This window comes from Callithrix jacchus, chromosome 9 (genome assembly GCF_049354715.1).
Source record: "Callithrix jacchus isolate 240 chromosome 9, calJac240_pri, whole genome shotgun sequence".
Classification (NCBI taxonomy): Eukaryota; Metazoa; Chordata; class Mammalia; order Primates; family Cebidae; genus Callithrix; species Callithrix jacchus.
In genome coordinates, this window is record NC_133510.1 from 25,117,711 (window position 1) to 25,137,138 (window position 19,428).

Sequence of the window (19,428 nt, forward strand, 5' to 3'; positions counted from 1 at the left end):
TTCCAGCCTGGGTGACAGAATGCAACTCCGTCTCAAACTATATATATATTTATGGCCAAGAGAATTTTTAACACAGAAATACCACATATGTTTAAGCCACTCATCTCTACATGCCTGCAAAGTAGCATGTCCTCTGAAGGCAGGGATCTGACCCAATGCCCTGCACATACAAGTGGTCCCACTGGGTGCTGTTAATGAACAGCCTATCTGGTGCTTGAAGTTGCTAAATTGTGAAAGAGGAAACCAAGTCTGTCTTCTATCTCTCCTCTTCAGCATTTTCCCACTTCGATTTGGTTCTGTTGTCTTTCCTTGTCAATGCCCAAGTAGGCAGCCCCAGTTAAATTCCTACCTCCCTGAGAGTCCCTAAAGCTGTGCCCTGGGCAGCACCCGCACCATACATTTAACACTTCCTTGCCTTCCCTATTATAGCCTGCACCATAATGTCCTATATCATTGAAAAGGATGGAAAGGGAAAAGCTAGGCAAGTGTTATAGTAGGATAATAACTGGAAAGGAAGCCTATTTGCTACCTTTCAGGAATGATGCCAGCAACTTTAAGGCTGTGTAAGAAGTTTCAGTTTGGTATGAGGGAGAGGGAATTGTCTTGATTTGGGGAGAAGATTTCTCTTCTCCCATCTTCTCCACTCTAAAACCACAAGTCGACCTAGAAAAGTTGGTGATGTGTGGTTTGGTAAATAAGTTCAGCTTTGACATGAAGATTGGCCTGATTTGACATTGATTGATGGATTTGACATGCAGGTGATCTGAGATTGGTCCTCCTGTCAGTCTTAAAAACAAACAACTCATACTACTGTATCCATTGAGACAAACAAAAACAAACAAACAAACAAAACCTCCTAAGTTTTGGACCTGACCTAATTGTTCACCACATGTGTGATCCCAGGCCAGTTTCCTGTCTGTAAAATAAGGGTCATTGTAATGTTTCCCTTTCCTATTGCACAAATATGTGATGATAAAATAAGCTGTTCTACAGTCTACCTATGTGTGCGTTGGGGAGCGAGTCGGGAAGAGATCATGTCTGTTTTGCTTCCTTTGTTTCTATATTGTTTAGAAGATGCTCATTAATACTTGACTTAATGAGCTGTCAGGTGGGATAACACTTACCTGTTCCTCCTTTTGGAGGGCAGATAGAGAACATGATGATTGGAGATGCATGAAATGTGACTAACATCTCTGTGTAATCAGGACTTGCAACATCCTGATTGCTCCTATCTGATTCTTCCTGAGAAAAAACAAAGCAAAACAAAAGAAAAACTTGACTTAATAAATAAATGGTGGTGGAGTTGGGTTGACTCTCAAATCATTAATGTCCAAGCTTTAGCGTGCATCAGGACCACTCGAGGGTCTTGCTCAGACTCGACTGCCAGGACCCACCCATGGAGGTTTGGGTTCAATAAGCCTGGGGTGTAGCACAAGAACCTGAATCTAATGACTTTCCCATGTGCTGCGGCACTGCGGGCGGGGACCAGGCACCCAGGGGCACTCTGCAGCTTGGGAAGGGGCCAGCAGGTGGCGCGGTCGCCAAGCCCGGCCTTCCCCTGGCGCCGAAGGAAGCGGGTCAGCAGTGGCCTCCATTCCAGCCAAGCCTGAACTCCATCCTCCAGAAAAAAACAGTCATCGAGTTTCCTTTTCAGTGACCCTGTTTTGGGGATCGAACCCTCGCGAGTAAGAAAACCCCTCGTAAAGTTTAATGGAACGATCACATCTCACGTGGGTGACGAAGCCCTTCCCTAGTTGCCTTATGTAACCCACTGTCGCGGCCCAGGCTAGTGGCTTGGTGGAGGGGACACGCCCGCTGCTCCGGCTGCGGACCTCGGGCTCCTCCCCTGAGCTGGGCGGAGAGTGGTGTCTGCTTTGTTAGGAGGCTGCCAGGCGACAACTCGGGAAAAGTGCCTTACACAGCATAAAGGCTCAATCCACATTAAGGAAGTAGGCAGGAAAAAGTGTCAGTCAAATAGCCAGTGACAGTTCCTTAGGGGAGAAATGAATTTGGGTTTATCTGTCCAGTAGAACTCTGCTGTCTACACTGTCCAGCACAGCCATATGTGGGCATTGATGATGTAAAACACGGCGAAGGTGATGAGAGAATTGAATTTTAAATTGAATTTAATAATCATTAAATTTAAAGTATTGGATGGCACAGGTTTAGCAAAACACCTTGCAGAATTGTGAAAAGATGTCCCTTAAGCCTTAGGGCATGGCTGGCAACTGGTAAGAGATAGTTCAGTCTCTGTCTAAAAAGGTGTAGGAATTTTAGTGGGTGGGGCAATCTGACTAGCAAGGAAAGGAAGAGAGGTTGGGGGCAAAGGGCCAGAGGTATTGCAAGGTGTTAGTGACTAAGCCAATGAGAAAGGAAGTCAGTAAAACCTCTCCAGTGGCAGCAATGGCTCAAGGGGAATTTAAAAACTAGAATGTGTAATATTCAGTCTTAAGTTATTTACTGAGCAGTAGAATGGTGCTACTTCTTTCTGTTGCCCATCCGTTCAGAAGTGTCCACTTAACACAGAGCCTGGAGGTGGCAGCAATTAGGGAGTGAAGAGATGACAAGATGTGGGGGTGTTCAGTGGGGGTGATTCCTTCAGGAAAGATGCTAGCAAATTTAGGAGGAAATGAGAGAGAGGAAGAATTCAGCACAAGCAGGATCTACGCATTGAGAGACTGCAGTGATATTGTCAGGAGGACACCTTTTCCACTGCAGAAGGGATGGAGATTTTTGAACCTCTTTTAATTAAATCTTAAAGATAACAGCAACTCCAGTAAGTGGGAAGACTGCACATCCAGGCCTCTGCTTCAAAGCATTTCTTTAGATTAATGCTTCCTGACTTAAATAACCTCACAGAGCAGGTGTCTCTTGAAGGGCCTCACTGCTGACTTCAGGTGTGAGTGGGAAAGGAGACCAGGAGGGCTTGAGCAATGCTACAGCGAGCAGGCAGCAAGCAGTGGCACTGGTGTCTTGCTAAATTTATAAAGCATAACATCACTTTTTCTGGACTTTTGTCTCTCTCCATAGTATCTAGCAATAATGAGTCACTGTCCACCTGCTCCCAATTTGTGCAGTTGTGTGTGTGTGTGTGTGTGTGTGCATGAGTGTGTATGAGAGAGAGAATAGATGCAAAATGAGGTGCAGCTTCGGTGCTGGGCATACTTCCTGTGCTGAAACACAGTGCCTCCTAGACATTATCTCTGCTGCAGTCTTAGAAGATACCTCCTGAGTGTAATAATTGGCATCAACCCCCTCTTGCAAGTGATTTCATGACAAAACTCTCAGGTGAAGCTTTGTCCACCACCTCTTTTCTGCCTGGAACCTAGAGGTAGATCAAATGTCACCTCTTAGCAGCTACCTGTGACTCATAGCCCCAAGAGCTGCCTCTCTGACCAGGAAGGGTTTGCATAGAGAACCAGGAAGGGAGAGAATACAGGCTTTCCAAAAAAGGGACTTGTGTTTTCCTTGGTCCCTCTGTTCTGTCCAAGTAAATCTAGTTCTCCAGCTACAGCACGTGATAATTCATTTGATCATGTCTTTGCCCACAGGATCTCCCAGCCACTCCTTACTGTACCGTCTACCTTCTAACACTGTTCTGTAGTCACCTCCTTGAAGAAATGTCATTGAGTGGAACCTCCTGGCTTCACTCTCACAAGCACCCTTGTGTCCATCAGCATGGTTGCTCAGGGCAATTCCCAGTGGAGGCGGGGCAAGTGCATAATAACTGGTGGGGTTTGAGAGTATCACATGTTTTTCCACAAAGCTTCCATTAAAATAATTACATTACCTGGGTGGGGAGAGGAGAATAGCAGCATTCAGCTGGCAGACTGGCAAAGAATATTCCACCAAATTAAGTAGAAGTCATTGGTCTAGGAAGGGAAGCATCAGGGAAGAGAGCATTTTTTTTTCCTGAGGCAGTCTTACACTGTCATTCAGGCTGGAGTGAAGTGGCACCATCTCAGCTTACTGCAACCTTGGCCTCCTGAGTTCAAGTGCTTGAAGAGAGTTTTATTTTTTTTAATGAGGGAAAGATGATGGGTAGAGGAGAATGATGGAGAGGGATGACAGGGAAATGGAAACCTAAAGGGGCTATGCAAGAAGAATTATAGTTTGCATGGGATAGGGAGGAGAAAGATTCTTGAGATTTTAAAAGGGAGGTTAACATGGATTCACACTGTGGCTTAGCTACCATCTATGTGACCACCTTGAACCCATCTCAGGTTTATTTTCCTTATGGGTACAGGGTGGTCATGAGGATCTCATGAGATTATGTGCATGAAGCTCACACCTTAGAAGGCACATGCATATATCACGTTTGCTTAAGGTTGATCCTCCTTCCTGCCACAGGAAGGAAAAACAACAGTCACAGCAGAGGCCAGAGGGAATCATAGTGTGCAACTGTGCAGTCGTTAGACCTTTCAGAGCACTTTCCCATAGGGCATCATGATTGTCCATGTTCTAACAATTTCAAGAGGTAGAGAACCTCCAGCAGTGCCCCTGCTTGCAGAGAGACAGAGTTAAGATCCCAGTCAGCTTGGTTGTAAACTAGAGAAGAACTTTTGAGTCTTCTGAGCCTTGAATCTGGTCTGGTTCTCAAAGGCTTTTTGATAACCCATGCCACACCTTTAAACCTGGCATGTTTAGTGATGTTAATTAGTTGGGCAGAGAATAATGTATGCACTTTTGAGAGACACTAATTGTGTGTGGTTAATTGGGAACTTGTCGGGGTGTGTGGTGTCTGTCTGCTGTGTACTGTGAAAGGCAGAGTCTGCTGCCTTTGCAGGAAATTAGCAGTTGACACTGCTGTTTTCCTGCTGTGCCAAGCCAGCCAGAAGGAACTTTGCCAGGTTCTTAAGGGCTTCTGGGCCCAGCTTTGCTGATGAAGACACAATAACTTGAAGTGCTTTGATGAGGCTGTGTGTGGATTAATTCAGGTTTAAGACTGACTATATTGGCATGAACTGAGCTTTGACTGACTGGTGTGAGAAAGAGTACCAGGTGTTTGCAAGGCAAGGGCAAAAGAGTAAAGGATGTCCCAGTAAGGAAACAACATCATCACTGACTACCACTCTTTTAGTACAACTAACACACCATCTATGGAACAATTACTATGTGTCAGGAAATGTGCTGGCTGTTTTTCTTATGCGTTCTCTTGAATCATCACAGCAACCCTATAAGAAGCCATTTATATTACTCCAAATTACAGATGAGGAAACAAAAGTTCTCTTAGCAAGATTGAATAATTCATCTAAGGTACATAATAGAAAATAAGAAGGCACCATTTGAATCTCAGGCTTTCCATCTTCAGATCATTTGCTTTTTACTCCTGCACTACATTGTCTGTCACCAAATTGATCTGATAAATGACCCAGATCACAATATTGATTGGCAAAAAGGGGGATATATCTTATGGTATGGGCGTTTTGTTGAACAAGTTGGCCTGTGTACACAAAGAAAGCCAGGTCAATTCTATGGCACCAAGACAGCATTGCAAGGGCTGGGGTCACACTGTGTCCTCCTTTCTAAATCCCTCTAACCAATTGAACACAGGAATAACTCACAAGATTTGTTACTATCTATATTTCTTTGTCCAGGGTCCTCAAAGGAGTGGGCTGAGCATTAGGATGGGGTCCTAGTAAGGAGGGTGGTTGCGTGCTGGATCATCATATTATTATGAGTTAGCAGTTCCTGAGCATTACCATGCACCAGGCATTTTGCTAGGTGCTGTCTTGTCTCACATAATCCTCATCATAACACTATGAAGTGGGAACACTTATATCCACTTATCTATGCAAAAACTGAGACTTAGTTTGAGTAGCCTGCATGGAGTCTTATAAAAAATGCTGCAGCTGTGATTCAAACCAAAGTCAATTTGAAGCTAGGCCAAGCTTCTCAAACTTGATGCTCTGTTACCACCATTCGAGGCAACCAATAAATGTTGCTGAATTGATTTGGAGATTAATTATCACCACCACCACCCTTTCCCAAATAATATGAGTGGCCTTGTGAATGTGTGGGCTTCCAGTCACCAGAATGGTTCACTTAGAGCCTGTCTGAGAGATCACACCTTGGGGGAGGTTGGACAAAACCATCCCTGCAGCCTCATCAGATCTATCAGATCTTTTGATTCAGTCAACTTTTAGGGTAAAAGCAGGGTAGTTTCAGACCATCTGAGAGGCATAATGGCGATTCTCAGAAAATCTTTGGTAGCTCTCTGAACTCTAAGAAGCACTTCTTAAGTAAACCTCTAAGCTGTCCCCACCACCTTATGGACTTTCTTTCTGAGACCAAATAGAAATGAGCTGGGAGCCAGGCTGATGAACTCCTCCCCAGTGCCCCTCTTCACCATTCACTTCTGAGCACTCTTTCCTCACCTTTCTATGAAGAAGTCTCTCTCTTCACAGTTGACCTCACCTCAGCTCAATCTTTTTCTCAATACTAAACTGAAAACATGGAAATTCAATCACAGTGAAGGCTTCCTTTACCCCAGCAGGTCTTACAAGCATTTAATAAGTTTTGTGGACACATAAATAGATCATGAAGCAGTTGATAAGAATAAAATTTCTTGTCAATACAGCCCTTATGCAGGAGGACTAGCACTCACACACAAAAAGCACAGGAGAGAACCTCAGGAACATTGACAGTACATGAAATAAGGCTTGCTTTTGGAGAAAATGGAGCACAGAAGTTTTGAGATAAGAACATGCTGGACACCAACAGAAAAACAGTGAATTCTGAAAGTGGGGAGGGGGATTGCAGGGGTAGAAGTTGCGACAGAGTTCCATCAGGTGAGGGGATGAATGCTTGTAATCCCATAACTTTGGGAGGTGGTGGGGAGGATGCCTAGAGCACAGGAGTTCAAGACCAACCTGAGCAACTGCAAGACCCAGTCTCTACAATAAAAAAACTTAAAATTAGCTGGAATCCTTTCCTGACTTCCCAGCTTCTTGAAAGGCTAAGGTAGGAGAATCCTTTGAAACCCAGGAAGTCACTGCAGTGAGCTATGATCAGGCCACTTCACTCCAGCCTGTGTGACAGAGTGAGACCCTGTCTCAAAACAAAAACCATAACAAAATCTCTATTTCATGGCAGCCTTGGAAATAATTACAGTTCATAGGAAAATCAATCCGCAAGCTTCTATGAGCCTTGAGGCACAATGGCAATGTAAAACCAAAAGACCAGGTCCCTTAGCAAGGAAAGTGCATAGTACTGGGGAGATAAAAATAGCACACTTGAAACAACGAGAGAGCAGTAATTAATGCCAAGCTGTCTGCTTTTGGCTCAAGTACAATGGGACTCCAGAAGGTGGAGGAAGCCTGGTGAGCTAAAATAGCCAGGCAGGGGTAGGAAAAATTTCCAGGCAGCCCAAGGTCTTGGGCATCTCATGCTTTGAGAAAGAGTCTATTCCTATGGGATACTATGCTTGTGCTGTACACACAACTCAAATTTAACCACAATCTTGCCCTTCCAGAAGTTTCCAATTAAAAAACAGAACATAGCACTTGACCTATGGCAACTTTGCTAAATAAATAGATGAAAGAACATTTGATTGGAGTCCTAGGACTTCGTAGGGATAACTGAAGAAGCAAGGGAGCAGGACTGTCATAGTTGCAGAAATATTCCTTGATCTACTAAAATCTTTCATTCCACCTGGGCTGCTGCTTCCCTAATGCATTCTCTTTCTCCTACAGGGCCTCTGGAACACTACAGCAGAGTAAATAAACTCCCCTGCAGCCTACAGTTCTTCCTGGAATTCTGCACCCTCTTCCTGATTTGAACAGAAACTCACTCTTACGCAAGGGCGCTGCTTTTCCTGCTTTGTCTTTTCTGATGGATGGCCATTGTCCCATCCCCAGTGCTAGCCAGAAAAGTAGCCCCAACAAACAACTTTAAAGTTTCCCAGTTCTGCTTCGAAGCTATGCTGTTCCAGTCCTAATGTAAACACTGCTCCTTTGAAACCCACACCTTCCTGCCATAGTCTTTCTTATAAGTGTCATTTTCCTCACACATGGAAGACTTTAGGGCCTGGCTCCAGGTCCTCCCCTTCACCCCAAGACCTGCCATCACCCTGACTTCTGTATCTGTGAGGATGACGTGTCCAACAGTCAAGCTTCAGAGTGACATTCACAGCCATTCTACTTCAGGTGCTCCCACCTATGGCCACACTCTGGTTTTGTCCTCATCTGAAATGGTTGCATCTCTGAAACCTTTAACTCAATATGCATGCTCTGATGATGATGTCTTATCCTTCCATGTCTTCAACCCCTTTGTGTTTACTGTGCCTACTCTCTAGTTTTAATAAGATCTCTAGCCATGTTGCCTCTCCATCTGTAGTCATCTCTCAGTCCACTTCTTCCTCAATTTTCTTCTCCAATTAGTCTAAAAAACAAAATATATTACTTCAACATTATATTAAAACTTTTTAAAAAATATTATTTGTAGAGATGAGGTGTCACTATTTTGCCCAGGCTGGTCTTGAACTCCTGGGCTCAAGTGATCCTACCACCTCAGCCTCTCAAAGTGCTGAGATTACAGGCATGAACCACTGTGCCGGCCATCATTATTGTTTGATTATCCTTGTTTTTCATTAACTCTCATCTTTTGCTTTTCTTCAACTAAACCCCAATCCCTGACCAGTCCAGCCATCTCCTGGTTTCCTTTGTTTCTGGCTCAAGCCAAAATCCTGACATTCTCTCTTGACTCTTGACTTTCCTTCTTGATCCCAGAGAGCTATCATGACCTACCAAATCTCATTCTCTTCTCAAACACCTCTCCAGCAGGTTCCCTCCTCTCTATACCCACCACCCCTGTCTTAGTTTAGGGTCTCAATAGTTTTCATCTATTCCACTCAGATCTAACTGACTAGTTTTGGAAGTGAAATTCAAGATTGTTTTCCAAAGTATACTCTCATCATATCTCAGTTTTATATCATATGATCTGATCTTACACAGTAGCTGGAGTAATCTTAAATATACAAATATCAGGCTGGGCATGGTGACTTATGCCTGTAATCCTAGCACTTTGGGAGGCTGAGGTGGGCAGGTCACCTGAGGTCAGGAGTTCGAGACCAGCCTGGCCAATGAGCTGAAACCTGTCTCTACTGAAAATACAAAATTAGCCAGGTATGATAGCACACACCTGTAATTCCAGCTAGTTGGGAAGCTGAGGCAGGAGAATCACTTGAGCCCAGGAGTTTGAGACTAGCCTTGGCAACATAGAGAGACCTCGGTCTCTACAAAAAATTAAAAAATTAGCCACACATGGTGGCATGCATCTGTGGTCCCAGCTACTCAGGAAGCTGAGGTGGGGAGGATTGCTTGAGTCCAGGAATTCGAGGCTGCAGTGAGCAGTGATCATGCCACTGCACTCCATCTTGGTGACAGAGCAAGATCTTGTCTGAAAAATATGTATATATATATATATATATATATATATACACACACACACACATACATATACACACACTAGCTATTCATTCTTCAAAACACAGCTGATGTCCAGCCCAGAACATGGCCATCTTCCTATATGCTCAGTACTTAGTATCTTTACAAAAAGATCCTTCATATTTATTCTATCACCTGAGTGTTGTTGCTCCTATGTGATCCTTGAGAATCTCTACTGCTATGACTTTCCCATTTTGTAAATGTTTTCTGTTTACCTTTCCATCTTTGACCTTGAGAGGGGCAATGTTACCTCTTTCACTTTGGCATGCCAGCACCCAACATGAGGCATGGTACACAGCAGGCATTGCACTTGTAAATGAATGAATGAATAAATGGGCAGAGATCTGAGCCTCATCTCCTGTGCCAGACCATCTTGTTCTCTCAGCATATCCTGAGAAGGTCCTGGACTGTTGCTCTCTTTTGAGGCCTTCTCAAGTATTAACTACAACCACTTCTGTCTGCCCTGGAAATGCTGGTGTCTCAGCCAACAAGTTTTTTTCTGAAGTACTTGTTATACTAACAAAGCCATTTTTCCTTTCAGTGCAGTGGGAATGAATGGTGATGGGTCCTGCTGTTTCCCCCAGCAGGCTTTCTCATCAGGGACCTGGGAGAAAGGTCAGGAAAGATGGGCATGTACTGTGAGGTCTTTGAAGGACCATACCTTGTGGCTTCCTTGAAATGCCCCCTTTAATGAATACTAAAAATGCCCTGCAGATTCCTTAGGCAGGCTTGCTGCAACATGAGTTAGAAGAACATCACTTTTATGCCTTCATTCTCTCCCTGCTGTATCCTCTACACAGTTGTCAGATGTAATACCTTGAAATATTCACGTGATCAGGCTGTTCACTTACTGGGAAGCCTTTGGTAGCTCCCCACTGCCTATAAAAGAGTCTAAAACCCCTAGCCTGTCATGCAAGGCATCTTGCCTTTAGGTGGCATCCTACTTTTCCAGCTCCTCTACATTTTGCACTCTGGCTCACGTCTGCCTGGGTGGTCTAAGTGCTTTCTGGAACAAGCTACTTGCCTCCTTTCCTCCACACCTTGGATTTCTTGGCCCCAGCTAACATCCAACATGAATGCCCTTCCCAGACCTTTCCACCAGATAACCCTAGGGAGCTGCACCCAGCTTTTTTATTCTGTAAAAATCCCCAAGCTTTCTTTACTCCTTTCCTGATTCCAACAGAAAGAAACACTCCTCTGTGCTCTGCCAGAGTTTTGTTCTTGCTACATAAGGAACCTTTATCACTCAACTTTATACTTAGCTGCTCACATGTCTGTCTCTCTGGGCTGGATTAATTCCTTAGTGAGGACTGCCATTGTGTAGCTGTAATATTGGTGGTGGTGGTGGTGGTGGTGTGGGGCAGAGGGGATATATTCAACCTGTGAAGCTTATAATTTTTGTAATAATAAGATAGATGTTGTGGGGGTTTTACTGCTTTAGGTTATAGAGAAAAGACCATTGATATTGGAGTCAGACAGACACCAGGCCATCCCTTCTGTTTGGCTTGGTCTCTCAGCCTGTTTTCTTATCTGTGAAGTGGGAATTATAACAATCTCAGAGGGTTGCAAAGGAGATTAAATGCAATAACAAATGTAAACTCTGCAGTCTGGAATCTGGCGTATGGTAAGTCATGCAAACAACAACAACAACAACAAAAAAGAGTTCTGGCCCCCTTTCCAACTTGTACCTCTTCAATGTCTATACTTGAAAAGCTATTTAATAATATTATTTCATTTAGGCTGTACTCTCACCCAACCTTGTCTTCTGATTTTCAGATTCTTAGTATGATTTTGATCACTGCCCTCCTCGAGACATCCTTCAGCCTCCACTCTTCCTTTTCAATGAATTGTGATCCTTTATGGGTAGAGGCTTTTGAAATAGTAGTAGTAGGCTGGGCACAGTGGCTCACACGTGTAATCCCAGCACTTTGGGAGGCTGAGGTGGGTGGACCATTTGATGTTAGGAGTTCTAGACCATCCTGGCCAACATCGTGAAATCCAGCCTCTACTAAAAGTACAAAAATGAGCTGGGCATGGAGGTGCATGTCTGTAACCCCACTTACTAGGGAGGCTGAGGCAGGAGAATTGCTTGAACCCAGGAGGCAGAAGTTGCAGTGAGCAGAGATCATGCCACCACACTCCAGTCTGAGAGACAGAGTGAGGATCCATCTAAAAAAAGTAGTTGTAGTAAAAAAAATAATAATAATAATACATGATAATGAGTAACACTAAGAGCCAGGCTCAGTGCTAAGCTCTTGATATGCAGTAGACTTGCTATCTCTGTAACTAAGACATTGTCTCCATTTCACAAATGGGGAAGTTGAAATTTGAACTGTTAAAGTAACTTGTGGGTAGCGGGATAGCTAGAAACTAGTAGAGCCTGTTGCATAGGTAGAATCCACGACTCTCTGGTCTAAATTCCCTGCCCTCAGTGGCATCATTCTAACACTGCATGGGGTCTTCCCATGGCCATTTGGCTTGCCATAGAGAGGTCAGAGGCAGCACTGAGGGCCCCTCATGGGCTGTGAGTTGGGCTATCTCTGATGACTTCTCGGTGCATGTGTTTGGGCACCATGACATTATAGAATGAGGAGCAACCCTACCAGCCCCAGACATAATGTGCCCTGAGAGGCAGGGAGAGTCAGGCCTCCTTCTCCCCTTTTTTGAAACACAATCACCTGTATTCATGCACACTTTTGTGTTAGGGCCCAAATGCTGGTAACAGATGTGTGATTAGGTGATTGGCCTCAGAAATAAAGCAATCTGAATGAAGACGAAACTTCCCAAGAGCAAGTGATGGTGTCATTCATGGACGAGCTGTGCCATGCTGTAGCTTTCCAGGAAAATGTATTTCTGTGGAATTGGTGATGATATCTCTTTTTCTTTGAGATGGAGTTTCACTCTTGTTACCCAGGCTGGAGTGCAATGGTGCAATCTTGGCTCACTGCAACCTCTGCCTCCTGGGTTCAGGCAATTCTCCTGCCTCAGCCTCCTGAGTAGCTGGGATTACAGGCATGCACCATCATGCCCAGCTATTTTTTTTTTGTATTTTTAGTAGAAACGGGGTTTCACCATGTTGGCCAGAATGGTCTCAATCTCTTGACCTTGTGATCCACCTGCCTCGTTCTCCCAAAGTGCTGGGATTACAGGTGTGAGCCACTGGGCCTGGCCCAATGATATTTCTTTTAACATTTTTCATTGCATCTATTTGGATCTTCTCTCTTTTCTTTTTTTATTAGTTTGGCTAGTGGTCTATTTTTTATTTTTATCTTTTCAAAAATCCACAGCCTGTATTTAATGATATTTTGAATTTTTTTTGTCCCTATCTCCTTAAGTTCTGCTTTGATCTCAGTTATTTCTTGCCTTCTGCTAGCTTGTGAATTTGTTTGATCTTGCTCCTCTAGCTTTATTTTGATTATGATGTTAGGGTGTCAATTTTACATCTTTCTGCACTTCTCTCAGGAGCACTTATTGCTATAAATTTCCCTCTAGACAGTGCTTTAAATGTGTCCCAGATTCTGGTACATTGGTTTCATTGGTTTTGAAGAACATCTTTTTTTCTGCCTTCATTTTGTTATTTTTCCAGTGTGCATTCAGGAGCAGGGTATTTAGTTTCCATGTAGATGTGCAGTTTTGAGTGAGTTTCTTAATCCTGAATTCTAATTTTATTGCACTGTAATCTGAGAAACTATCTGTTATGGTTTCTGATTTTTTTTGTTTGTGTTTTTGCATTTGCTTAGGAATGTTTTATTTCCAGTTATGTGGTCAGCTTTGGAATATGTGTGATGTGGTGCTGAGAAGAATGTATATTCTGTGGTTTTGGGGTGAGGAGTTCTGTAGATGTCTATTAGGTCTGCTTGGTCCAGATCTGAGTTGAAGTCCTGGATATCCTTGTTAATTTTTTGTCATGTTGATCTGTCTAGTATTGATGGTGGGGTGTTGCAATTTCCCACTATTATCATGTGGAAGTCTAAGTCTCTTTACAGGTCATTAAGAACTTGCTTTATGTATCTGGGTGCTCCTGTATTGGGTGCATAAATATTTAGAATCATTAACTCTTCTTGTTGCATTAATACCTTTACCATTATGTAATGTCATTCTTTGTCTATGTTGATCTTTGTCGGTTTAAAGTTCAGTTTATCAGAGACTAGGACTGCAACCCCAGCTTTTTTGTTCCATATTTGCTTGGTAAATATTCCCCCAACCCTTTATCTATACCTTTGTATGTGAGATAGGTCTCCTGAATACAGCACACCAATGAGTCTTAAATTTTTATCCAATTTGTCAGTCTGTGTCTTTTGATTGGGGTATTTAGCCTATTTACATTTAAGGTTAATATTGTGCTGTATGAATTTAATTCTGCCATTTTGAGGCTAGCTTGTTATTTTTTTCTGTTGATGCAGTTTCTTCATTGCATTGTTGCTGTTTACCATTTGTTATGTTTTTCCAGTGGCTTGTACTTGTTGTTCCATTCCGTTTAGTGCTTCCTTCAGGAGCTGTTGTAGGAGCTGTTGTAGTGGTGGCAAAAACTTTCAGCAGTTGCTTGTGTGTAAAGACTTATTTCTCCTTCACTTACGAAGCTTAGTATGGCTGGATATGAAATTCTGGGAGAAAAATTCTTTTATTTTAGGGTGTTGAATATTGGCACTCACTCTCTTCTGGCTAGCAGGGTTTTGGCTGAGAGATTTGCAGGGAGACTGATGGGCTTCCCTTGGTGGGTAATCCAACCTTTCTCTCTGGCTGCCCTTAGGATTTTTTTTCTTCATTTCAACCCTGGTGAATCCAATGATATTGTGCCTTGTGGTTGCTCTTCTCAAGGAATATCTTTGTGGTGTTCTCTATACTTCCTGTATTTGAATGTTGGCCTGCTTTGCTACATTGAGAATGTTATCCTGGACAATATTCTGAAGAGTGTTTTCTTACTTGGTTTCATTCTCCCGGTCATGTTCAGGTACACTGATCAAACATAGATTTTGTCTTTTTATACAACCCCATATATCTTGGAGGCTTTGTTCATTTAATTTTTATTTCTCTAATTTTGCTTTCTCATTTTACTTCATTGAGTTGATCTTCAATCTCTGATTTTCTTTCTCTGGCTGGATTAATTTGTTTATTGAAAATTTTGTATGCTTCATGAAGTTCTTGTGCTGTATATTTCAGCTCCACCAATTGTTTATGTTTTTTTTCCATGCAGGTTATTCTCATTAGCATTTTGTCTAACCTTTATTCAATGTTCTTCATTTCCTTGCATTGGGTTAGAAAATGCTCCTTTAGCTAAGAAAAGTTTGTTATTACCTACTTCTAATGACTGCCACTGTCAATTCATCACCCTCATTCTCCTTCCAGTTTTGGTCCCTTGCTGACAAGTGTTGTGATCCCTTGGAGGAGAAGAGGCCATTTTGCCAGTGCCCCAGTGCTGCAGTTCTCCGTACAAAATACTCTGGTCTGGTTGCCCTTTTAAGCTGGCAATTGGAGCTCTGAGAAGGCAGATTCACTCATTCATCTGATTAAATGGGGGTCTGAAACAGAAAGCCAGGCCAGGAGATTCCCAGGCAGCGCCACTGTTTCAGCTGGCACAGTGAGTCACCACTCGGGAAATCACACAGATCCCGGTGCCCTTTCAGCAGGTGACTGGAACACTTGGGAGAGAGTCAACTATTCAACTTAAGAAAAAAAGGCTCTGAGGCAGGGAGCCAGGTGATCAGATTTGGCGGGTCCCACCCCCACAAAAACAAACAAAAAAAACAGCAATTGGAAATGCTAGGGGTTGAGAGTTTCACGGCAAGCACAGTTGAACCCAGGATGGCCCAGCTCTGTGGGGGAGGGGTGTCCACCATTACCGAGGCAATCCACCCCTACAAAGGTAGTCTGCCATTGCTGATGCAACCCACCATAACAGAGAGTCCACAGTTTTGCACAGCAGAAAAAACAATAACCAGAGTGAAGAGATAACCCACACAGTTAAAGAAAATACCAGCAGCTCATGTATATGATAAAGGGTGAATAATAAATGCATACAAGCAACTCAAGCCACTTAACAAAAATCAAGGAGCCTATTAAAATTGTCAAAGAATCTGAATTTACATTTCTCAGAAGAAGGCAATCAAATGGCCAACAACTCTATATTTAATTTAATTTATTTATTTTGAGATGGAGTCTCACTTTGTCACCCTGGCTGGAATGCAGTGGTGCTATCTCAGCTCACATAAACCTCCATCCCTTGGGTTAAGTGATTCTCATGCCTCAACCACCCTAGTAGCTGGAATTACAGGTGTACACTATTACACCCAGTTAATTCTTGAACAACTGAATGCTTAACACCACCAATCATCAAGAAAATGTAAATTAAAACCTGTAATGAGCCCTCCTCTCACAAATATTAGAATGTTAGAATTATTATAAAGATGTAAGTGTTCTTGAGAATGTAGAGCAAAGAGAATCCTTGTGCACTGTTGGCAGAAATGTAAATTCGTGTTTCAAATTATTAACATGATTTCTTTTTAATTCAACTTTTCTTTTTTACTTTCAGATGTATTGAGCTGTTTTCTGTCAATCAAAGTTCAATGAGAATGACCTTAGTTACCTTAATAGAAACAGGAGCATTTTCATAAGCTCAAAATGTATATACTAGATTCCAAACATTTGTTAAATTAATGGCACTGGTTCCAAAAATGTATTAGGTGAAAAATGCATTATGGTTAATTTTCCTGCTCAGCTTTCGGACCCAGATGTACTTATGATTTTGTTTTATTTAACTTTGTGTAATTGTATAATTATACTTTTTAAAAAATTAAGCTGATTGCCATGGCTCAGACCTGTAATCCCAGCATGCTGGGAGGCTGAGTCAGGTGGATCATGAGGTCAGGAATTAGACACAAGCCTGGCCAAGATGGTGAAACCCTGTCTCTAGAAAATAAAAATTGCCATGTGTATTGGCAGGTGATATAGTCTCACCTACTTGGGAGTCTGAGGCAAGAGAATCACTTGAATCTTGGAGGTGGAGGTTGCAGTGATCTGAGATCATGCCACTACATTAAATACTGGGTGATAGGATAAGAATACAGCACAAAAAGAAAAGAAAGAAAGAGAAGGGGGAAGGAGTGAAGAAGGGAGGGAAGGAGAGAGGGAGGGAGGAAGGAATAAAGGAAGGAAGGGAGAAAGGAAAGAAGGAAGGAAGGAAGGAAGGAAGGAAGGAAGGAAGGAAGGAAGGAAGGAAGGAAGGAAGGAAGGAAACAAAAATTACTAATACACAGTCACAGGAGAAAAATTAATTTTATTCAAAACTACTCCCAAGATCTTGCTGTTTATAATTTTTTTAATGGAAGAGTATCTTCAAAAAGTCACATTCAGCATCTTTACTCATTGTTCTGTGAAAGTACATATGTATATTTTGTGACTATTTCATACTTCATTGAATGAAAATTACCAAAGTCTATTCCAAGAATGATAATATGTCCTTAGCTGCTTTTAAAAAAATTTTTAATTGAGTTTTCTTTAGATGTTTATATAATATCACAGTGACTCTGGCTAATTTATAGTATGTCTTTACAATATTTTGTCTGACTTCCTTGGGAACAAATAGTGATAGAAGAGATACATAAAGGAAAAGCCTAATAAGTAGATTATGATGATGTGTATGGCAACTAATGTGTAACAACAATTCAGTAAAGTTTTCCATCTATAGAATATAAATGCAAACATCATTATGACATTTTCTAAAAACTGAAAGCTGTAGTGTAGAATTCTATGGCTCCACCTCTCTCTCCTAATATTTTCTCATTTGACAACTGCAGTTTCACCGCTGCCCAGCAGGACAAATTGATGGCAGCATATAGTAGTGTGATGACAATAAGCATCAGTACTGTACCCACTACATTGGAATTATTTTCTGCGCTGCTAGGAAGATGAGCTCCATTTTTCCAGAACTCCAACCATGGTGCCAATACATACAAAATGTATGACCAATAGAAAGGGTAGGCTCTTCAGTTTCAGAGATGCAGCGAATAATGCCAGAGCCACTGCACATGAGATAATTTCTAAGAAACCCTATATTATAACATAGAAGAGTTCTATTTGTGGTAGCTTAATGGTAGTATCACTGTTGCTGATTTGGATTGTCAGTGTACTGCAGAGAATTGCCCAATAAACAGCTGGTAACAGGCAACATGTCATCAGCAAGGCTATTAAGCATAAACATAAAAATGTTAGAAAATATTTTTTGTTAGTAATGTTCACTTTCTCTTCTAACTTTGTGGTTTTAATATCTATTTATTCCCACTCAACTCCTTTAGGAAATCATTTACTTATAAAATAACAATAATAAAAAAGCTTTGTTAATCTTATGTTACCATGAATATTTATGTATGCAATATACATATTACACCTGGGAAAAACAAATAAACAAATACATGCATACCTACATTTCTACATGTATATACACATTCCCTCAAAGGAAAGACTGGTAAAGATGAAATATGAGAGACATTCAGATCTGATGCTACAAGATGTTATAGCACATAGAAAGCAGTCTCAATTATAAAATAATAAAATTACCTGAATTAGACATTGATAAGATAGTTTTTCTAGAAAGTTAAGAGTGTAAAATAGGAAGTTAGAGTGTAAAGTAGTGGCCAATGTAACATAAACTGTGTTTTAGACTATGGTGACAATAGGAAAGAAGAAATAAGCTGTGGAGTTAAAGTAAATCTTGGCAGCAAAGCTGACACATTTTGCTGAGTGATGGTATACAAGGTACTAGAGAAACAGAAAATCTGAAAGTTCCAGAAATTAAGAAGTGAGTGTGTGCATATGTGTGTTTGTGCCTATTAATGTAATTTTATCAGAAAATTCTTTATGAGCAAAATTAATTTAATTTCAACATTGTTCTTTTAATAATTAGACAAATAAGCTCGTGGAAGAAAGCCTAAGTTATGAAATAGTTGCATAGTCTGTTTAAATAATTTTGTACTGTATTTAGTTGAAAGAGTAAAAACTCATTGCACATATACATGCAGGTTAAAAAAAATACACTCTTCATACACAATGAAATGAAGCCAGAAAACAAAGTGGTCAAATTGTCATTTCTCATCTAAATTACTTTTTCATATTCTAAGATTATTTAGAAAACGAACATCAACACTCCATTTATTTCTTAAGGAAAACTCAAAGTGAAACTTTAAATCATTAACATCCTAAATTTCATTTCTGAGAAACAAGACTGAATATAAATAAGTAACCTAAAATTTATATTTTAGAAAGTAAAATTGACCAGATGTGGTGACTCATACCTGTAATCCTAACACATTAGTAGGTTGAGGTGAGTGGATCACTCAAGCCCAGGAGTTCAAGACTGACCTGGGAAACATGGTATAAACCTGTTACTACAAAATTTAGCCAGGTATGGTGGCACATGACTCTAGTCCCAGTTATTCAGGAGACTGAGCTGAGAGGATTCTTGATCCCAGGAAATAGCATAGGACTTTGTCTTGGGACTGATATCTGCCTGTCTTCTCACCCCAGAACTTTGGGAGGTTGATACCAAGGGGCAAGCTTCTAAACCCACCCCTGCAACAGATGAGAAATTGGCCTCAGCAAATTGTACTCCAGTTCCAGTCAATAGTTTTACTGCTTGTCTAAAGTGATCTCAGGCCTGAATAAATCTGAGAGGGCAGACCATGGCAGCTGCAGGTCTTGAGTGCTCCCAGTGTTCAACCAGGACTACAGGTGCAACCTGTACTTGAGTGCTCCCAGTGTTCAACTCGGTACTCAGTCAGCTTTGGTGACCAAATTACTTCCACCATCAATTTTAGGATATCAAGGTTTCCCCTAGTGCTACCAGGGCTGAAGCTATCATAAACTTAAAGACTTTAATTTTCTTCTTCTTGCCCTGAATATTTGGTCAGGCTTATATCCAAAAATAGCCAAACTGTGAACATTGAATCAGGCACCTACATCACTGTGCAGACATCAATGCATAGTCACA

General features: G+C 41.7%; 1 non-coding gene across 1 annotated transcript; it reads left to right on the forward strand.

The window, feature by feature from the left end:
- The first annotated feature begins 1,101 nt into the window (after positions 1–1,101).
- Positions 1,102–1,237, forward strand: LOC118144668 (U8 small nucleolar RNA). The gene has a single exon (XR_004729418.1). It is a non-coding gene; the product is annotated as a U8 small nucleolar RNA (small nucleolar RNA).
- Positions 1,238–19,428: the final 18,191 nt, after the last annotated feature.